The sequence below is a fragment of the Phyllobates terribilis genome, unplaced genomic scaffold, assembly GCF_046119375.1.
Source record: "Phyllobates terribilis strain yellow unplaced genomic scaffold, ASM4611937v1 Scaffold_10__3_contigs__length_209671492, whole genome shotgun sequence".
NCBI lineage: Eukaryota > Metazoa > Chordata > Amphibia > Anura > Dendrobatidae > Phyllobates > Phyllobates terribilis.
The window spans coordinates 206,336,429-206,356,541 of NW_027362770.1; positions in this window are offsets into that span (position 1 = coordinate 206,336,429).

Genomic DNA, 20,113 nt, shown 5'->3' on the forward strand with positions numbered 1-20,113 from the left:
GTGTGCAGTGTATATAGTGTGTGCAGTGTATATAGTGTATATAGTGTGTGCAGTGTATATAGTGTGTGCAGTGTATATAGTGTATATAGTGTGTGCACTGTATATAGTGTATATAGTGTGTGCAGTGTATATAGTGTATATAGTGTGTGCAGTGTATATAGTGTGTGCAGTGTATATAGTGTATATAGTGTATATAGTGTATATAGTGTGTGCAGTGTATATAGCGTATATAGTGTGTGCTGTGTATATAGTGTATATAGTGTATATAGTGTGTGCAGTGTATATAGTGTATATAGTGTGTGCAGTGTATATAGTGTATATAGTGTGTGCAGTGTATATAGTGTATATAGTGTGTGCAGTGTATATAGTGTGTGCAGTATATATAGTGTATATAGTGTGTGCAGTGTATATAGTGTATATAGTGTGTGTAGTGTATATAGTGTGTGCAGTGTATATAGTGTATATAATGTGTGCAGTGTATATAGTGTATATAGTGTGTGCAGTGTATATAGTGTGTGCAGTGTATATAGTGTATATAGTGTGTGCAGTGTATATAGTGTGTGCAGTGTATATAGTGTGTGCAGTGTATATAGTGTATATAGTGTGTGCAGTGTATATAGTGTGTGTAGTGTATATAGTGTGTGCAGTGTATATAATGTGTGCAGTGTATATAGTGTATATAGTGTATATAGTGTGTACAGTGTATATAGTGTGTGCAGTGTATATAGTGTGTGCAGTGTATATAGTGTGTGCAGTGTACATAGTGTATATAGTGTATATAGTGTGTGCAGTGTATATAGTGTATATAGTGTGTGCAGTGTATATAGTGTGTGCAGTGTATATAGTGTATATAGTGTATATAGTGTGTATAATGTGTGCAGTGTATATAGTGTATATAGTGTATATAGTGTATATAATGTGTGCAGTGTATATAGTGTATATAGCGTATATAGTGTGTGCAGTGTATATAGTGTATATAGTGTATATAGTGTGTGCAGTGTATATAATGTGTGCAGTGTACATAGTGTATATAGTGTATATAGTGTGTGCAGTGTATATAATGTGTGCAGTGTATATAGTGTATATAGCGTATATAGTGTGTGCAGTGTATATAGTGTATATAGTGTATATAGTGTGTGCAGTGTATATAGTGTGTGCAGTGTACATAGTGTATATAGTGTATATAGTGTGTGCAGTGTATATAATGTGTGCAGTGTATATCGTGTATATAGTGTATATAGTGTGTGCAGTGTATATAGTGTGTGCAGTGTATATAGTGTATATAGTGTGTGCAGTGTATATAGTGTATATAGTGTGTGCAGTGTATATAGTGTGTGCAGTGTATATAGTGTGTGCAGTGTATATAGTGTGTACAGTGTATATAGTGTGTGCAGTGTATATAGTGTATATAGTGTGTGCAGTGTATATAGTGTATATAGTGTGTGCAGTGTATATAGTGTGTGCAGTGTATATAGTGTATATAGTGTGTGCAGTGTATATAGTGTGTGCAGTGTATATAGTGTATATAGTGTGTGCAGTGTATATAGTGTATATAGTGTGTGCAGTGTATATAGTGTGTGCAGTGTATATAGTGTGTGCAGTGTACATAGTGTATATAGTGTATATAGTGTGTGCAGTGTATATAATGTGTGCAGTGTATATAGTGTATATAGCGTATATAGTGTATATAGTGTGTGCAGTGTATATAGTGTATATAGTGTGTGCAGTGTATATAGTGTATATAATGTGTGCAGTGTATATAGTGTATATAGTGTGTGCAGTGTATATAGTGTGTGCAGTGTATATAGTGTGTGCAGTGTACATAGTGTATATAGTGTATATAGTGTGTGCAGTGTATATAGTGTATATAGCGTATATAGTGTGTGCAGTGTATATAGTGTGTGCAGTGTATATAGTGTATATAATGTGTGCAGTGTATATAGTGTATATAGCGTATATAGTGTGTGCAGTGTATATAGTGTGTGCAGTGTATATAGTGTATATAGTGTATATAGTGTATATAGTGTGTGCAGTGTATATAGTGTATATAGTGTGTGCAGTGTATATAGTGTGTGCAGTGTATATAATGTGTGCAGTGTCTATAGTGTATATAGTGTATATAGTTTATATAGCGTATATAGTGTATGCAGTGTATATAGTGTATATAGTGTATATAGTGTGTGCAGTGTATATAATGTGTGCAGTGTCTATAGTGTATATAGTGTATATAGTTTATATAGTGTATATAGTGTCTGCAGTGTATATAGTGTATATAGTGTGTGCAGTGTATATAGTGTATATAGTGTATATAGTGTGTGCAGTGTATATAGTGTATATAGTGTGTGCAGTGTATATAGTGTATATAGTGTGTGCAGTGTATATAGTGTATATAGTGTATATAGTGTGTGCAGTGTATATAGTGTATATAGTGTGTGCAGTGTATATAGTGTGTGCAGTGTATATAGTGTATATAGTGTATATAGTGTGTGCAGTGTATATAGTGTGCAGTGTATATAGTGTGTGCAGTGTATATAGTGTGTGCAGTGTATATAGTGTATATAGTGTGTACAGTGTATATAGTGTATATAGTGTGTGCAGTGTATCTAGTGTATATAGTGTGTGCAGTGTATATAGTGTGTGCAGTGTATATAGTGTATATAGTGTGTGCAGTGTATATAGTGTGTGCAGTGTATATAGTGTATATAGTGTGTGCAGTGTATATAGTGTATATAGTGTGTGCAGTGTATATAGTGTGTGCAGTGTATATAGTGTATATAGTGTATATAGTGTGTGCAGTGTATATAGCGTATATAGTGTGTGCTGTGTATATAGTGTATATAGTGTGTGCAGTGTATATAGTGTATATAGTGTGTGCAGTGTATATAGTGTGTGCAGTGTATATAGTGTATATAGTGTGTGCAGTGTATATAGTGTATATAGTGTGTGCAGTGTATATAGTGTGTGCAGTGTATATAGTGTGTACAGTGTATATAGTGTATATAGTGTGTGCAGTGTATATAGTGTATATAGTGTGTGCAGTGTACATAGTGTATATAGTGTGTGCAGTGTATATAGTGTGTGCAGTGTATATAGTGTGTGCAGTGTATATAGTGTATATAGTGTGTGCAGTGTATATAGTGTATATAGTGTGTGCAGTGTATATAGTGTATATAGTGTGTGCAGTGTATATAGCGTATATAGTGTGTGCTGTGTATATAGTGTATATAGTGTGTGCAGTGTATATAGTGTGTGCAGTGTATATAGTGTGTGCAGTGTATATAGTGTATATAGTGTGTGCAGTGTATATAGTGTATATAGTGTGTGCAGTGTATATAGTGTATATAGTGTGTGCAGTGTATATAGTGTGTGCAGTGTATATAGTGTGTACAGTGTATATAGTGTATATAGTGTGTGCAGTGTATATAGTGTGTACAGTGTATATAGTGTATATAGTGTGTGCAGTGTATATAGTGTATATAGTGTGTGCAGTGTATATAGTGTATATAGTGTGTGCAGTGTATATAGCGTATATAGTGTGTGCTGTGTATGTAGTGTATATAGTGTGTGCAGTGTATATAGTGTATAGTGTGTGCAGTGTATATAGTGTATATAGTGTGTGCAGTGTATATAGTGTATATAGTGTATATAGTGTGTGCAGTGTATATAGTGTGTGCAGTGTATATAGTGTATATAGTGTGTGCAGTGTATATAGTGTATATAGTGTGTGCAGTGTATATAGTGTATATAGTGTGTGCAGTGTATATAGCGTATATAGTGTGTGCTGTGTATATAGTGTATATAGTGTGTGCAGTGTATATAGTGTATATAGTGTATATAGTGTGTGCAGTGTATATAGTGTATATAGTGTGTGCAGTGTATATAGTGTATATAGTGTGTGCAGTGTATATAGTGTATATAGTGTGTGCAGTGTATATAGTGTATATAGTGTGTGTAGTGTATATAGTGTGTGCAGTGTATATAGTGTATATAGTGTGTGCAGTGTATATAGTGTGTGCAGTGTATATAGTGTATATAGTGTGTGCAGTGTATATAGTGTGTGCAGTGTATATGGTGTATATAGTGTGTGCAGTGTATATAGTGTATATAGTGTGTGCAGTGTATATAGTGTATATAGTGTATATAGTGTGTGCAGTGTATATAGTGTATATAGTGTGTGCAGTGTATATAGTGTATATAGTGTGTGCAGTGTATATAGTGTATATAGTGTGTATAGTGTATATAGTGTGTGCAGTGTATATAGTGTATATAGTGTGTGCAGTGTATATAGTGTGTGCAGTGTATATAGTGTATATAGTGTGTGCAGTGTATATAGTGTGTGCAGTGTATATAGTGTGTGCAGTGTATATAGTATATATAGTGTATATAGTGTGCGCAGTGTATATAGTGTATATAGTGTGTGCAGTGTATATAATGTGTGCAGTGTATATAGCGTATATAGTGTGTGCAGTGTATATAGTGTGTGCAGTGTATATAGTGTGTATAGTGTATATAGTGTGTGCAGTGTATATAGTGTATATAGTGTGTGCAGTGTATATAGTGTTTATAGTGTGTGCAGTGTATATAGTGTGTGCAGTGTATATAGTGTATATAGTGTATATAGTGTGTGCAGTGTATATAATGTGTGCAGTGTATATAGTGTATATAGTGTGTGCAGTGTATATAGTGTGTGCAGTGTATATAGTGTATATAGTGTGTGCAGTGTATATAGTGTATATAGTGTGTGCAGTGTATATAGTGTATATAGTGTGTGCAGTGTATATAGTGTATATAGTGTGTGCAGTGTATATAGTGTGTGCAGTGTATATAGTGCGTGCAGTGTATATAGTGTTTATAGTGTGTGCAGTGTATATAGTGTATATAGTGTGTGCAGTGTATATAGTGTATATAGTGTGTGCAGTGTATATAGCGTATATAGTGTGTGCTGTGTATATAGTGTATATAGTGTGTGCAGTGTATATAGTGTGTGCAGTGTATATAGTGTGTGCAGTGTATATAGTGTATATAGTGTGTGCAGTGTATATAGTGTATATAGTGTGTGCAGTGTATATAGTGTGTGCAGTGTATATAGTGTGTGCAGTGTATATAGTGTATATAGTGTGTGCAGTGTATATAGTGTGCAGTGTATATAGTGTGTGCAGTGTATATAGTGTATATAGTGTGTGCAGTGTATATAGTGTGCAGTGTATATAGTGTGTGCAGTGTATATAGTGTATATAGTGTGTGCAGTGTATATAGTGTGTGCAGTGTATATAGTGTATATAGTGTGTGCAGTGTATATAGTGTATATAGTGTGTGCAGTGTATATAGTGTGTGCAGTGTATATAGTGCATATAGTATGTGCAGTGTATATAGTGTGTGCAGTGTATATAGTGTGTGCTGTGTATATAGTGTGTGCAGTGTATATAGTGTATATCGTGTATATAGTGTGTGCAGTGTATATAGTGTGTGCAGTGTATATAGTGTATATAGTGTGTGCAGTGTATATAGTGTATATAGTGTATATAGTGTGTGCAGTGTATATAGTGTGTGCAGTGTATATAGTGTATGCAGTGTATATAGTGTATATAGTGTGTGCAGTGTATATAGTGTATATAGTGTGTGCAGTGTATATAGTGTATATAGTGTGTGCAGTGTATATAGTGTATATAGTGTGTGCAGTGTATATAGTGTATATAGTGTGTGCAGTGTATATAGTGTGTGCAGTGTATATAGTGTGTGCTGTGTATATAGTGTATATAGTGTGTGCAGTGTATATAGTGTATATAGTGTGTGCAGTGTATATAGTGTATATAGTGTGTGCAGTGTATATAGTGTGTGCAGTGTATATAGTGTGTGCAGTGTATATAGTGTATATAGTGTGTATATAGTATATATAGTGTATATAGTGTGTGCAGTGTATATAGTGTGTGCAGTGTATATAGTATATATAGTGTATATAGTGTGTGCAGTGTATATAGTGTGTGCAGTGTATATAGTGTATTTAGTGTGTGCAGTGTATATAGTGTATATAGTGTGTGCAGTGTATATAGTGTGTGCAGTGTATATCGTGTGTGCAGTGTATATAGTGTATATAGTGTGTGCAGTGTATATAGTGTATATAGTGTGTGCAGTGTATATAGTGTGTGCAATGTATATAGTGTATATAGTGTGTGCAGTGTATATAGTGTATATAGTGTGTGCAGTGTATATAGTGTGTGCAGTGTATATAGTGTATATAGTGTGTGCAGTGTATATAGTGTATATAGTGTATATAGTGTGTGCAGTGTATATAGTGTATATAGTGTGTGCAGTGTATATAGTGTATATAGTGTATATAGTGTGTGCAGTGTATATAGTGTATATAGTCTGTGCAGTGTATATAGTGTGTGCAGTGTATATAGTGTATATAGTGTGTGCAGTGTATATAGTGTGTGCAGTGTATGTAGTGTATATAGTGTATATAGTGTGTGCAGTGTATATAGTGTATATAGTGTGTGCAGTGTATATAGTGTATATAGTGTGTGCAGTGTATATAGTGTGTGCAGTGTATATAGTGTATATAGTGTGTGCAGTGTATATAGTGTATATAGTGTGTGCAGTGTATATAGTGTGTGCAGTGTATATAGTGTGTACAGTGTATATAGTGTATATAGTGTGTGCAGTGTATATAGTGTGTGCAGTGTATATAGTGTATATAGTGTATATAGTGTGTTCAGTGTATATAGCGTATATAGTGTGTGCTGTGTATATAGTGTATATAGTGTATATAGTGTGTGCAGTGTATATAGTGTATATAGTGTGTGCAGTGTATATAGTGTATATAGTGTGTGCAGTGTATATAGTGTGTGCAGTGTATATAGTGTGTACAGTGTATATAGTGTGTGCAGTGTATATAGTGTATATAGTGTGTGCAGTGTATATAGCGTATATAGTGTGTGCTGTGTATATAGTGTATATAGTGTGTGCAGTGTATATAGTGTATATAGTGTATATAGTGTGTGCAGTGTATATAGTGTGTGCAGTGTATATAGTGTATATAGTGTGTGCAGTGTATATAGTGTGTGCAGTGTATATAGTGTATATAGTTTGTGCAGTGTATATAGTGTGTGCAGTGTATATAGTGTATATAGTGTATATAGTGTGTGCAGTGTATATAGTGTATATAGTGTGTGCAGTGTATATAGTGTATATAGTGTGTGCAGTGTATATAGTGTGTGCAGTGTATGTAGTGTATATAGTGTGTGCAGTGTATATAGTGTATATAGTGTATATAGTGTGTGCAGTGTATATAGTGTATATAGTGTGTGCAGTGTATATAGTGTGTGCAGTGTATATAGTGTGTGCAGTGCATATAGTGTGTGCAGTGTATATAGTGTGTGCAGTGTATATAGTGTATATAGTGTGTGCAGTGTATATAGTGTGTGCAGTGTATATAGTGTATATAGTGTTTACAGTGTATATAGTGTATATAGTGTGTGCAGTGTATATAGTGTGTGCAGTGTATGTAGTGTATATAGTGTATATAGTGTGTGCAGTGTATATAGTGTGTGCAGTGTATATAGTGTATATGGTGTATATATTGTGTGCAGTGTATATAGTGTGTGCAGTGTATATAGTGTATATAGTGTGTACAGTGTATATAGTGTATATAGTGTATATAGTGTGTGCAGTGTATATAGTGTGTGCAGTGTATATAGTGTATATAGTGTGTGCAGTGTATATAGTGTGTATAGTGTATATAGTGTATATAGTGTGTGCAGTGTATATAGTGTGTGCAGTGTATATAGTGTATATAGTGTATATAGTGTGTGCAGTGTATATAGTGTATATAGTGTGTGCAGTGTATATAGTGTATATAGTGTGTGCAGTGTATATAGTGTATATAGTGTGTGCAGTGTATATAGTGTGTGCAGTGTATGTAGTGTGTGCAGTGTATATAGTGTATATAGTGTGTGCAGTGTATATAGTGTGTGCTGTGTATATAGTGTGTGCAGTGTATATAGTGTATATAGTGTGTGCAGTGTATATAGTGTATATAGTGTGTGCAGTGTATATAGTGTATATAGTGTGTGCAGTGTATATAGTGTGTGCAGTGTATGTAGTGTGTGCAGTGTATATAGTGTATATAGTGTGTGCAGTGTATATAGTGTGTGCAGTGTATATAGTGTGTACAGTGTATATAGTGTATATAGTGTGTGCAGTGTATATAGTGTGTGCAGTGTATATAGTGTGTACAGTGTATATAGTGTATATAGTGTATATAGTGTGTGCAGTGTATATAGTGTGTGCAGTGTATATAGTGTATATAGCGTATATAGTGTGTGCAGTGTATATAGTGTATATAGTGTATATAGTGTATATATTGTGTGCAGTGTATATAGTGTATATAGCGTATATAGTGTGTGCAGTGTATATAGTGTATATAGTGTATATAGTGTATATATTGTGTGCAGTGTATATAGTGTGTGCAGTGTATATAGTGTATATAGTGTGTGCAGTGTATATAGTGTATATAGTGTGTGCAGTGTATATAGTGTGTGCAGTGTATATAGTGTATATAGTGTGTGCAGTGTATATAGTGTGTGCAGTGTATATAGTGTATATAGCGTATATAGTGTGTGCAGTGTATATAGTGTATATAGTGTATATATTGTGTGCAGTGTATATAGTGTGTGCAGTGTATATAGTGTATATAGTGTGTGCAGTGTATATAGTGTGTGCAGTGTATATAGTGTATATAGTGTGTGCAGTGTATATAGTGTGTGCAGTGTATATAGTGTGTACAGTGTATATAGTGTATATAGTGTGTACAGTGTATATAGTGTATATAGTGTGTGCAGTGTATATAGTGTATATAGTGTGTGCAGTGTATATAGTGTATATAGTGTATATAGTGTGTGCAGTGTATATAGCGTATATAGTGTGTGCTGTGTATATAGTGTATATAGTGTGTGCAGTGTATATAGTGTGTGCATTGTATATAGTGTATATAGTGTGTGCAGTGTATATAGTGTATATAGTGTGTGCAGTGTATATAGTGTATATAGTGTGTGCAGTGTATATAGTGTATATAGTGTATATAGTGTGTGTAGTGTATATAGTGTGTGCAGTGTATATAGTGTGTGCAGTGTATATAGTGTATATAGTGTGTGCAGTGTATATAGTGTATATAGTGTATATAGTGTGTGCAGTGTATATAGTGTGTGCAGTGTATATGGTGTATATAGTGTGTGCAGTGTATATAGTGTATATAGTGTGTGCAGTGTATATAGTGTATATAGTGTGTGCAGTGTATATAGTGTGTGCAGTGTATATAGTGTATATAGTGTATATAGTGTGTGCAGTGTATATAGTGTGTGTAGTGTATATAGTGTATATAGTGTGTGCAGTGTATATAGTGTATATAGTGTGTGCAGTGTATATAGTGTGTGCAGTGTATATAGTGTATATAGTGTATATAGTGTATATAGTGTATATAGTGTATATAGCGTATAAAGTGTGTGCTGTGTATATAGTGTATATAGTGTATATATTGTGTGCAGTGTATATAGTGTGTGCAGTGTATATAGTGTATATAGCGTATATAGTGTGTGCAGTGTATATAGTGTATATAGTGTATATAGTGTATATATTGTGTGCAGTGTATATAGTGTGTGCAGTGTATATAGTGTATATAGTGTGTGCAGTGTATATAGTGTATATAGTGTGTGCAGTGTATATAGTGTGTGCAGTGTATATAGTGTATATAGTGTGTGCAGTGTATATAGTGTATATAGTGTGTGCAGTGTATATAGTGTGTGCAGTGTATATAGTGTATATAGCGTATATAGTGTGTGCAGTGTATATAGTGTATATAGTGTATATATTGTGTGCAGTGTATATAGTGTGTGCAGTGTATATAGTGTATATAGTGTGTGCAGTGTATATAGTGTGTGCAGTGTATATAGTGTATATAGTGTGTGCAGTGTATATAGTGTGTGCAGTGTATATAGTGTGTACAGTGTATATAGTGTATATAGTGTGTACAGTGTATATAGTGTATATAGTGTGTGCAGTGTATATAGTGTATATAGTGTATATAGTGTGTGCAGTGTATATAGCGTATATAGTGTGTGCTGTGTATATAGTGTATATAGTGTGTGCAGTGTATATAGTGTGTGCATTGTATATAGTGTATATAGTGTGTGCAGTGTATATAGTGTATATAGTGTGTGCAGTGTATATAGTGTATATAGTGTGTGCAGTGTATATAGTGTATATAGTGTATATAGTGTGTGTAGTGTATATAGTGTGTGCAGTGTATATAGTGTGTGCAGTGTATATAGTGTATATAGTGTGTGCAGTGTATATAGTGTATATAGTGTATATAGTGTGTGCAGTGTATATAGTGTGTGCAGTGTATATGGTGTATATAGTGTGTGCAGTGTATATAGTGTATATAGTGTGTGCAGTGTATATAGTGTATATAGTGTGTGCAGTGTATATAGTGTGTGCAGTGTATATAGTGTATATAGCGTATATAGTGTGTGCAGTGTATATAGTGTGTGTAGTGTATATAGTGTATATAGTGTGTGCAGTGTATATAGTGTATATAGTGTGTGCAGTGTATATAGTGTGTGCAGTGTATATAGTGTATATAGTGTGTGCAGCGTATATAGTGTATATAGTGTGTACAGTGTATATAGTGTATATAGTATGTGCAGTGTATATAGTGTATATAGTGTGTGCAGTGTATATAGTGTATATAGGATGTGCAGTGTATATAGTGTGTGCAGTGTATATAGTGTGTGCAGTGTATATAGTGTATATAGTGTATATAGTGTGTGCAGTGTATATAGTGTGTGCAGTGTATATAGTGTGTGCAGTGTATATAGTGTGTGCAGTGTATATAGTGTGTGCAGTGTATATAGTGTATATAGTGTATATAGTGTGTGCAGTGTATATAGTGTATATAGTGTGTGCAGTGTATATAGTGTGTGCAGTATATATAGTATGTGCAGTGTATATAGTGTATATAGTGTATATAGTGTGTGCAGTGTATATAGTGTATATAGTGTGTGCAGTGTATATAGTGTGTGCAGTGTATATAGTATGTGCAGTGTATATAGTGTATATAGTGTGTGCAGTGTATATAGTGTATATAGTGTGTGCAGTGTATATAGTGTATATAGTGTGTGCAGTGTATATAGTGTATATAGTGTATATAGTGTGTGCAGTGTATATAGTGTGTATAGTGTGTGCAGTGTATATAGTGTATATAGTGTGTGCAGTGTATATGGTGTATATAGTGTATATAGTGTGTGCAGTGTATATAGTGTATATAGTGTATATAGTGTGTGCAGTGTATATAGTGTATATAGTGTGTGCAGTGTATATAGTGTATATAGTGTGTGCAGTGTATATAGTGTGTGCAGTGTATATAGTGTGCAGTGTATATAGTGTGTGCAGTGTATATAGTGTATATAGTGTGTGCAGTGTATATAGTGTATATAGTGTGTGCAGTGTATATAGTGTGTGCAGTGTATATAGTGTATATAGTGTATATTGTGTGTGCAGTGTATATAGTGTGTGCAGTGTATATAGTGTATATAGTGTGTGCAGTGTATATAGTGTGTGCAGTGTATATAGTGTATATAGTGTATATAGTATGTGCAGTGTATATAGTGTATATAGTGTGTGCAGTGTATATAGTGTATATAGTGTATATAGTGTGTGCATTGTATATAGTGTATATAGTGTATATAGTGTATTTAGCGTATATAGTGTGTGCAGTGTATATAGTGTATATAGTGTGTGCATTGTATATAGTGTATATAGTGTATATAGTGTATATAGTGTATATAGTGTGTGCAGTGTATATAGTGTATATAGTGTGTGCAGTGTATATAGTGTATATAGTGTGTGCAGTGTATATAGTGTGTGCAGTGTATATAGTGTGTGCAGTGTATATAGTGTATATAGTGTGTGCAGTGTATATAGTGTATATAGTGTGTGCAGTGTATATAGTGTGTGCAGTGTATATAGTATGTGCAGTGTATATAGTGTATATAGTGTATATAGTGTGTGCAGTGTATATAGTGTATATAGTGTGTGCAGTGTATATAGTGTGTGCAGTGTATATAGTACGTGCAGTGTATATAGTGTATATAGTGTGTGCAGTGTATATAGTGTATATAGTGTGTGCAGTGTATATAGTGTATATAGTGTGTGCAGTGTATATAGTGTATATAGTGTATATAGTGTGTGCAGTGTATATAGTGTGTATAGTGTGTGCAGTGTATATAGTGTATATAGTGTGTGCAGTGTATATGGTGTATATAGTGTATATAGTGTGTGCAGTGTATATAGTGTATATAGTGTATATAGTGTGTGCAGTGTATATAGTGTATATAGTGTGTGCAGTGTATATAGTGTATATAGTGTGTGCAGTGTATATAGTGTGTGCAGTGTATATAGTGTGCAGTGTATATAGTGTGTGCAGTGTATATAGTGTATATAGTGTGTGCAGTGTATATAGTGTATATAGTGTGTGCAGTGTATATAGTGTGTGCAGTGTATATAGTGTATATTGTGTGTGCAGTGTATATAGTGTGTGCAGTGTATATAGTGTATATAGTGTATATAGTGTGTGCAGTGTATATAGTGTGTGCAGTGTATATAGTGTATATAGTGTATATAGTATGTGCAGTGTATATAGTGTATATAGTGTGTGCAGTGTATATAGTGTATATAGTGTATATAGTGTGTGCATTGTATATAGTGTATATAGTGTATATAGTGTATTTAGCGTATATAGTGTGTGCAGTGTATATAGTGTATATAGTGTGTGCAGTGTATATAGTGTATATAGTGTGTGCAGTGTATATAGTGTGTGCAGTGTATATAGTGTGTGCAGTGTATATAGTGTATATAGTGTATATAGTGTGTGCAGTGTATATAGTGTGTGCAGTGTATATAGTGTATATAGTGTATATAGTGTGTGCAGTGTATATAGTGTATATAGTGTGTGCAGTGTATATAGTGTGTATATAGTGTGTGCAGTGTATATAGTGTGTGCAGTGTATATAGTGTGTGCAGTGTATATAGTGTATATAGTGTGTGTAGTGTATATAGTGTATATAGTGTGTGCAGTGTATATAGTGTATATAGTGTATATAGTGTGTGCAGTGTATATAGTGTGTGCAGTGTATATAGTGTATATAGTGTATATAGTGTGTGCAGTGTATATAGTGTATATAGTGTGTGCAGTGTATATAGTGTATATAGTGTGTGCAGTGTATATAGTGTATATAGTGTGTGTAGTGTATATAGTGTATATAGTGTGTGCAGTGTATATAGTGTATATAGTGTGTGCAGTGTATATATTGTGTGCAGTGTATATAGTGTATATAGTGTGTGCAGTGTATATAGTGTGTGCAGTGTATATAGTGTATATAGTGTGTGCAGTGTATATAGTGTATATAGTGTATATAGTGTGTGCAGTGTATATAGTGTATATAGTGTGTGCAGTGTATATAGTGTGTGCAGTGTATATAGTGTGTGCAGTGTATATAGTGTATATAGTGTGTGCAGTGTATATAGTGTGTGCAGTGTATATAGTGTATATAGTGTGTGCAGTGTATATAGTGTGTGCAGTGTATATAGTGTGTGCAGTGTATATAGTGTATATAGTGTGTGCAGTGTATATAGTGTATATAGTGTGTGCAGTGTATAGTGTATATAGTGTGTGCAGTGTATATAGTGTGTGCAGTGTATATAGTGTGTGCAGTGTATATAGTGTATATAGTGTGTGCAGTGTATATAGTGTATATAGTGTGTGCAGTGTATATAGCGTATATAGTGTGTGCAGTGTATATAGTGTGTGCAGTGTATATAGTGTGTGCAGTGTATATAGTGTATATAGTGTGTGCAGTGTATATAGTGTGTGCAGTGTATATAGTGTATATAGTGTGTGCAGTGTATATAGTGTATATAGTGTGTGCAGTGTATATAGTGTGTGCAGTGTATATAGTGTGTGCAGTGTATATAGTGTGTGCAGTGTATATAGTGTATATAGTGTGTGCAGTGTATATAGTGTATATAGTGTGTGCAGTGTATATAGTGTATATAGTGTGTGCAGTGTATATAGTGTGTGCAGTGTATATAGTGTGTGCAGTGTATATAGTGTATATAGTGTGTGCAGTGTATATAGTGTGTGCAGTGTATATAGTGTATATAGTGTGTGCAGTGTATATAGTGTGTGCAGTGTATATAGTGTGTGCAGTGTATATAGTGTATATAGTGTGTGCAGTGTATATAGTGTATATAGTGTATATAGTGTGTGCAGTGTATATAGTGTATATAGTGTGTACAGTGTATATAGTGTGTGCAGTGTATATAGTGTATATAGTGTGTGCAGTGTATATAGTGTATATAGTGTGTGCAGTGTATATAGTGTGTGCAGTGTATATAGTGTATATAGTGTGTGCAGTGTATATAGTGTATATAGTGTATATAGTGTATATAGTTTGTGCAGTGTATATAGTGTATATAGTGTATATAGTGTGTGCAGTGTATATAGTGTGTGCAGTGTATATAGTGTATATAGTGTGTGCAGTGTATATAGTGTATATAGTGTGTGCAGTGTATATAGTGTGTGCAGTGTATATAGTGTATATAGTGTGTGCAGTGTATATAATGTATATAATGTGTGCAGTGTATATAATGTATATAGTGTGTGCAGTGTATATAGTGTATATAGTGTATATAGTGTGTGCAGTGTATATAGTGTGTGCAGTGTATATAGTGTATATAGTGTGTGCAGTGTATATAGTGTGTACAGTGTATATAGTGTGTGCAGTGTATATAGTGTATATAGTGTGTGCAGTGTATATAGTGTGTACAGTGTATATAGTGTGTGCAGTGCATATAGTGTATATAGTGTGTGCAGTGTATATAGTGTATATAGTGTGTGCAGTGTATATAGTGTATATAGTGTGTGCAGTGTATATAGTGTGTACAGTGTATATAGTGTGTGCAGTGTATATAGTGTATATAGTGTGTGCAGTGTATATAGTGTGTACAGTGTATATAGTGTGTGCAGTGCATATAGTGTATATAGTGTATATAGTGTGTGCAGTGTGTGCAGTGTATATAGTGTATATAGTGTGTGCAGTGTATATAGTGTGTGCAGTGTATATAGTGTATATAGTGTGTGCAGTGTATATAGTGTGTATAGTGTATATAGTGTGTGCAGTGTATATAGTGTATATAGTGTGTGCAGTGTATATAGTGTATATAGTGTATATAGTGTGAGCAGTGTATATAGTGTATATAGTGTGTGCAGTGTATATAGTGTGTACAGTGTATATAGTGTGTGCAGTGCATATAGTGTATATAGTGTATATAGTGTGTACAGTGTATATAGTGTGTGCAGTGCATATAGTGTATATAGTGTATATAGTGTATATAGTGTGTGCAGTGTATATAGTGTGTGCAGTGTATATAGTGTATATAGTGTATATAGTGTGTGCAGTGTATATAGTGTGTGCAGTGTATATAGTGTGTGCAGTGTATATAGTGTATATAGTGTGTGCAGTGTATATAGCGTATATAGTGTATATAGTGTGTGCAGTGTATATAGTGTATATAGTGTGTGCAGTGTATATAGTGTGTGCAGTGTATATAGTGTATATAGTGTGTGCAGTGTATATAGTGTATATAGTGTGTGCAGTGTATATAGTGTGTGCAGTGTATATAGTGTGTATAGTGTATATAGTGTGTGCAGTGTATATAGTGTATATAGTGTGTGCAGTGTATATAGTGTATATAGTGTATATAGTGTGTGCAGTGTATATAGTGTGTACAGTGTATATAGTGTGTGCAGTGCATATAGTGTATATAGTGTATATAGTGTGTGCAGTGTATATAGTGTGTGCAGTGTATATAGTGTATATAGTGTATATAGTGTGTGCAGTGTATATAGTGTGTGCAGTGTATATAGTGTATATAGTGTGTGCAGTGTATATAGTGTATATAGTGTGTGCAGTGTATATAGTGTATATAGTGTGTGCAGTGTATATAGTGTGTGCAGTGTATATAGTGTGTGCAGTGTATATAGTATATATAGTGTGTGCAGTGTATATAGTGTATATAGTGTGTGCAGTGTATATAGTGTGTGCAGTGTATATAGTGTATATAGTGTGTGCAGTGTATATAGTGTATATAGTGTGTGCAGTGTATATAGTGTATATAGTGTGTGCAGTGTATATAGTGTATATAGTGTATATAGTGTGAGCAGTGTATATAGTGTATATAGTGTGTGCAGTGTATATAGTGTGTACAGTGTATATAGTGTGTGCAGTGCATATAGTGTATATAGTGTATATAGTGTATATAGTGTGTGCAGTGTATATAGTGTGTGCAGTGTATATAGTGTATATAGTGTATATAGTGTGTGCAGTGTATATAGTGTGTGCAGTGTATATAGTGTATATAGTGTGTGCAGTGTATATAGTGTGTACAGTGTATATAGTGTGTGCAGTGCATATAGTGTATATAGTGTGTACAGTGTATATAGTGTGTGCAGTGCATATAGTGTATATAGTGTATATAGTGTATATAGTGTGTGCAGTGTATATAGTGTGTATAGTGTATATAGTGTGTGCAGTGTATATAGTGTATATAGTGTGTGCAGTGTATATAGTGTATATAGTGTATATAGTGTGAGCAGTGTATATAGTGTACATAGTGTGTGCAGTGTATATAGTGTGTACAGTGTATATAGTGTGTGCAGTGCATATAGTGTATATAGTGTATATAGTGTGTACAGTGTATATAATGTGTGCAGTGCATATAGTGTATATAGTGTATATAGTGTGTGCAGTGTATATAGTGTGTGCAGTTTATATAGTGTATATAGTGTATATAGTGTGTGCAGTGTATATAGTGTGTGCAGTGTATATAGTGTATATAGTGTGTACAGTGTATATAGTGTATATAGTGTGTGCAGTGTATATAGCGTATATAGTGTATATAGTGTGTGCAGTGTATATAGTGTATATAGTGTGTGCAGTGTATATAGTGTATATAGTGTGTGCAGTGTATATAGTGTATATAGTGTGTGCAGTGTATATAGTGTATATAGTGTGTGCAGTGTATATAGTGTGTGCAGTGTATATAGTGTATATAGTGTGTGCAGTGTATATAGTGTGTGCAGTGTATATAGTGTGTGCAGTGTATATAGTGTATATAGTGTGTGCAGTGTATATAGTGTGTGCAGTGTATATAGTGTATATAGTGTGTGCAGTGTATATAGTGTATATAGTGTGTGCAGTGTATATAGTGTGTGCAGTGTATATAGTGTATATAGTGTATATAGTGTGTGCAGTGTATATAGTGTGTGCAGTGTATATAGTGTATATAGTGTGTGCAGTGTATATAGTGTGTGCAGTGTATATAGTGTATATAGTGTGTGCAGTGTATATAGTGTATATAATGTGTGCAGTGTATATAATGTATATAGTGTGTGCAGTGTATATAGTGTATATAGTGTGTGCAGTGTATATAGTGTATATAGTGTATATAGTGTGTGCCGTGTATATAGTGTATATAGTGTTTATAGTGTGTGCAGTGTATATAGTGTATATAGTGTGTGCAGTGTATATAGTGTATATAGTGTGTGCAGTGTATATAGTGTGTGCAGTGTATATAGTGTATATAGTGTGTGCAGTGTATATAGTGTATATAGTGTATATAGTGTGTGCAGTGTATATAGTGTGTGCAGTGTATATAGTGTGTGCAGTGTATATAGTGTATATAGTGTGTGCAGTGTATATAGTGTGTGCAGTGTATATAGTGTGTACAGTGTATATAGTGTGTGCAGTGTATATAGTGTATATAGTGTGTGCAGTGTATATAGTGTATATAGTGTGTACAGTGTATATAGTGTGTGCAGTGCATATAGTGTATATAGTGTATATAGTGTATATAGTGTGTGCAGTGTATATAGTGTATATAGTGTGTGCAGTGTATATAGTGTGTGCAGTGTATATAGTGTATATAGTGTGTGCAGTGTATATAGTGTATATAGTGTGTGCAGTGTATATAGTGTATATAGTGTATATAGTGTGTGCAGTGTATATAGTGTGTATAGTGTATATAGTGTGTGCAGTGTATATAGTGTATATAGTGTGTGCAGTGTATATAGTGTGAGCAGTGTATATAGTGTATATAGTGTGTGCAGTGTATATAGTGTGTACAGTGTATATAGTGTGTGCAGTGCATATAGTGTATATAGTGTATATAGTGTATATAGTGTGTGCAGTGTATATAGTGTATATAGTGTGTGCAGTGTATATAGTGTATATAGTGTGTGCAGTGCATATAGTGTATATAGTGTATATAGTGTGTGCAGTGTATATAGTGTATATAGTGTGTGCAGTGTATATAGTGTATATAGTGTGTACAGTGTATATAGTGTGTGCAGTGTATATAGTGTGTACAGTGTATATAGTGTATATAGTGTGTGCAGTGTATATAGTGTGTGCAGTGTATATAGTGTATATAGTGTATATAGTGTATATAGTGTGTGCTGTGTATATAGTGTATATAGTGTGTACAGTGTATATAGTGTGTGCAGTGTATATAGTGTATATAGTGTGTGCAGTGTATATAGTGTATATAGTGTGTGCAGTGTATATAGTGTATATAGTGTATATAGTGTGTGCAGTGTATATAGTGTGTGCAGTGTATATAGTGTGTGCAGTGTATATAGTGTGTGCAGTGTATATAGCGTATATAGTGTGTGCTGTGTATATAGTGTATATAGTGTATATAGTGTGTGCAGTGTATATAGTGTATATAGTGTGTGCAGTGTATATAGTGTATATAGTGTGTGCAGTGTATATAATGTATATAGTGTGTGCAGTGTATATAGTGTATATAGTGTGTGCAGTGTATATAGTGTATATAGTGTGTGCAGTGTATATAGTGTATATAGTGTGTGCAGTGTATATAGCGTATATAGTGTATATAGTGTGTGCAGTGTATATAGTGTATATAGTGTATATAGTGTGTGCAGTGTATATAGTGTATATAGTGTATATAGTGTGTGCAGTGTATATAGTGTATATAGTGTATATAGTGTGTGCAGTGTATATAGTGTGTGCAGTGTATATAGTGTGTGCAGTGTATATAGTGTATATAGTGTGTGCAGTGTATATAGTGTATATAGTGTGTGCAGTGTATATAGTGTATATAGTGTGTGCAGTGTATATAGTGTGTGCAGTGTATATAGTGTGTGAAGTGTATATAGTGTATATAGTGTGTGCAGTGTATATAGTGTATATAGTGTGTGCAGTGTATATAGTGTGTGCAGTGTATATAGTGTATATAGTGTGTGCAGTGTATATAGCGTATATAGTGTGTGCAGTGTATATAGTGTATATAGTGTGTGCAGTGTATATATAGTGTATATAGTGTATATAGTGTGTGTAGTGTATATAGTGTGTGCAGTGTATATAGCGTATATAGTGTGTGCAGTGTATATAGTGTATATAGTGTGTGCAGTGTATATAGTGTGTACAGTGTATATAGTGTATATAGTGTATATAGTGTATATAGTGTGTACAGTGTATATAGTGTATATAGTGTATATAGTGTGTGCAGTGTATATAGTGTGTGCAGTGTATATAGTGTGTGCAGTGTATATAGTGTATATAGTGTGTGCAGTGTATATAGTGTGTACAGTGTATATAGTGTATATAGTGTGTGCAGTGTATATAGTGTGTATAATGTATATAGTGTGTGCAGTGTATATAGTGTATATAGTGTGTGCAGTGTATATAGCGTATATAGTGTATATAGTGTGTGCAGTGTATATAGTGTATATAGTGTGTATAGTGTGTGCAGTGTATATAGTGTGTGCAGTGTATATAGTGTATATAGTGTGTGCAGTGTATATAGTGTATATAGTGTGTGCAGTGTATATAGTGTATATTGTGTGTGCAGTGTATATAGTGTGTGCAGTGTGTATAGTGTGTGCAGTGTATATAGTGTATATAGTGTGTGCAGTGTATATAGTGTATATAGTGTGTGCAGTGTATATAGTGTGTGCAGTGTATATAGTGTATAT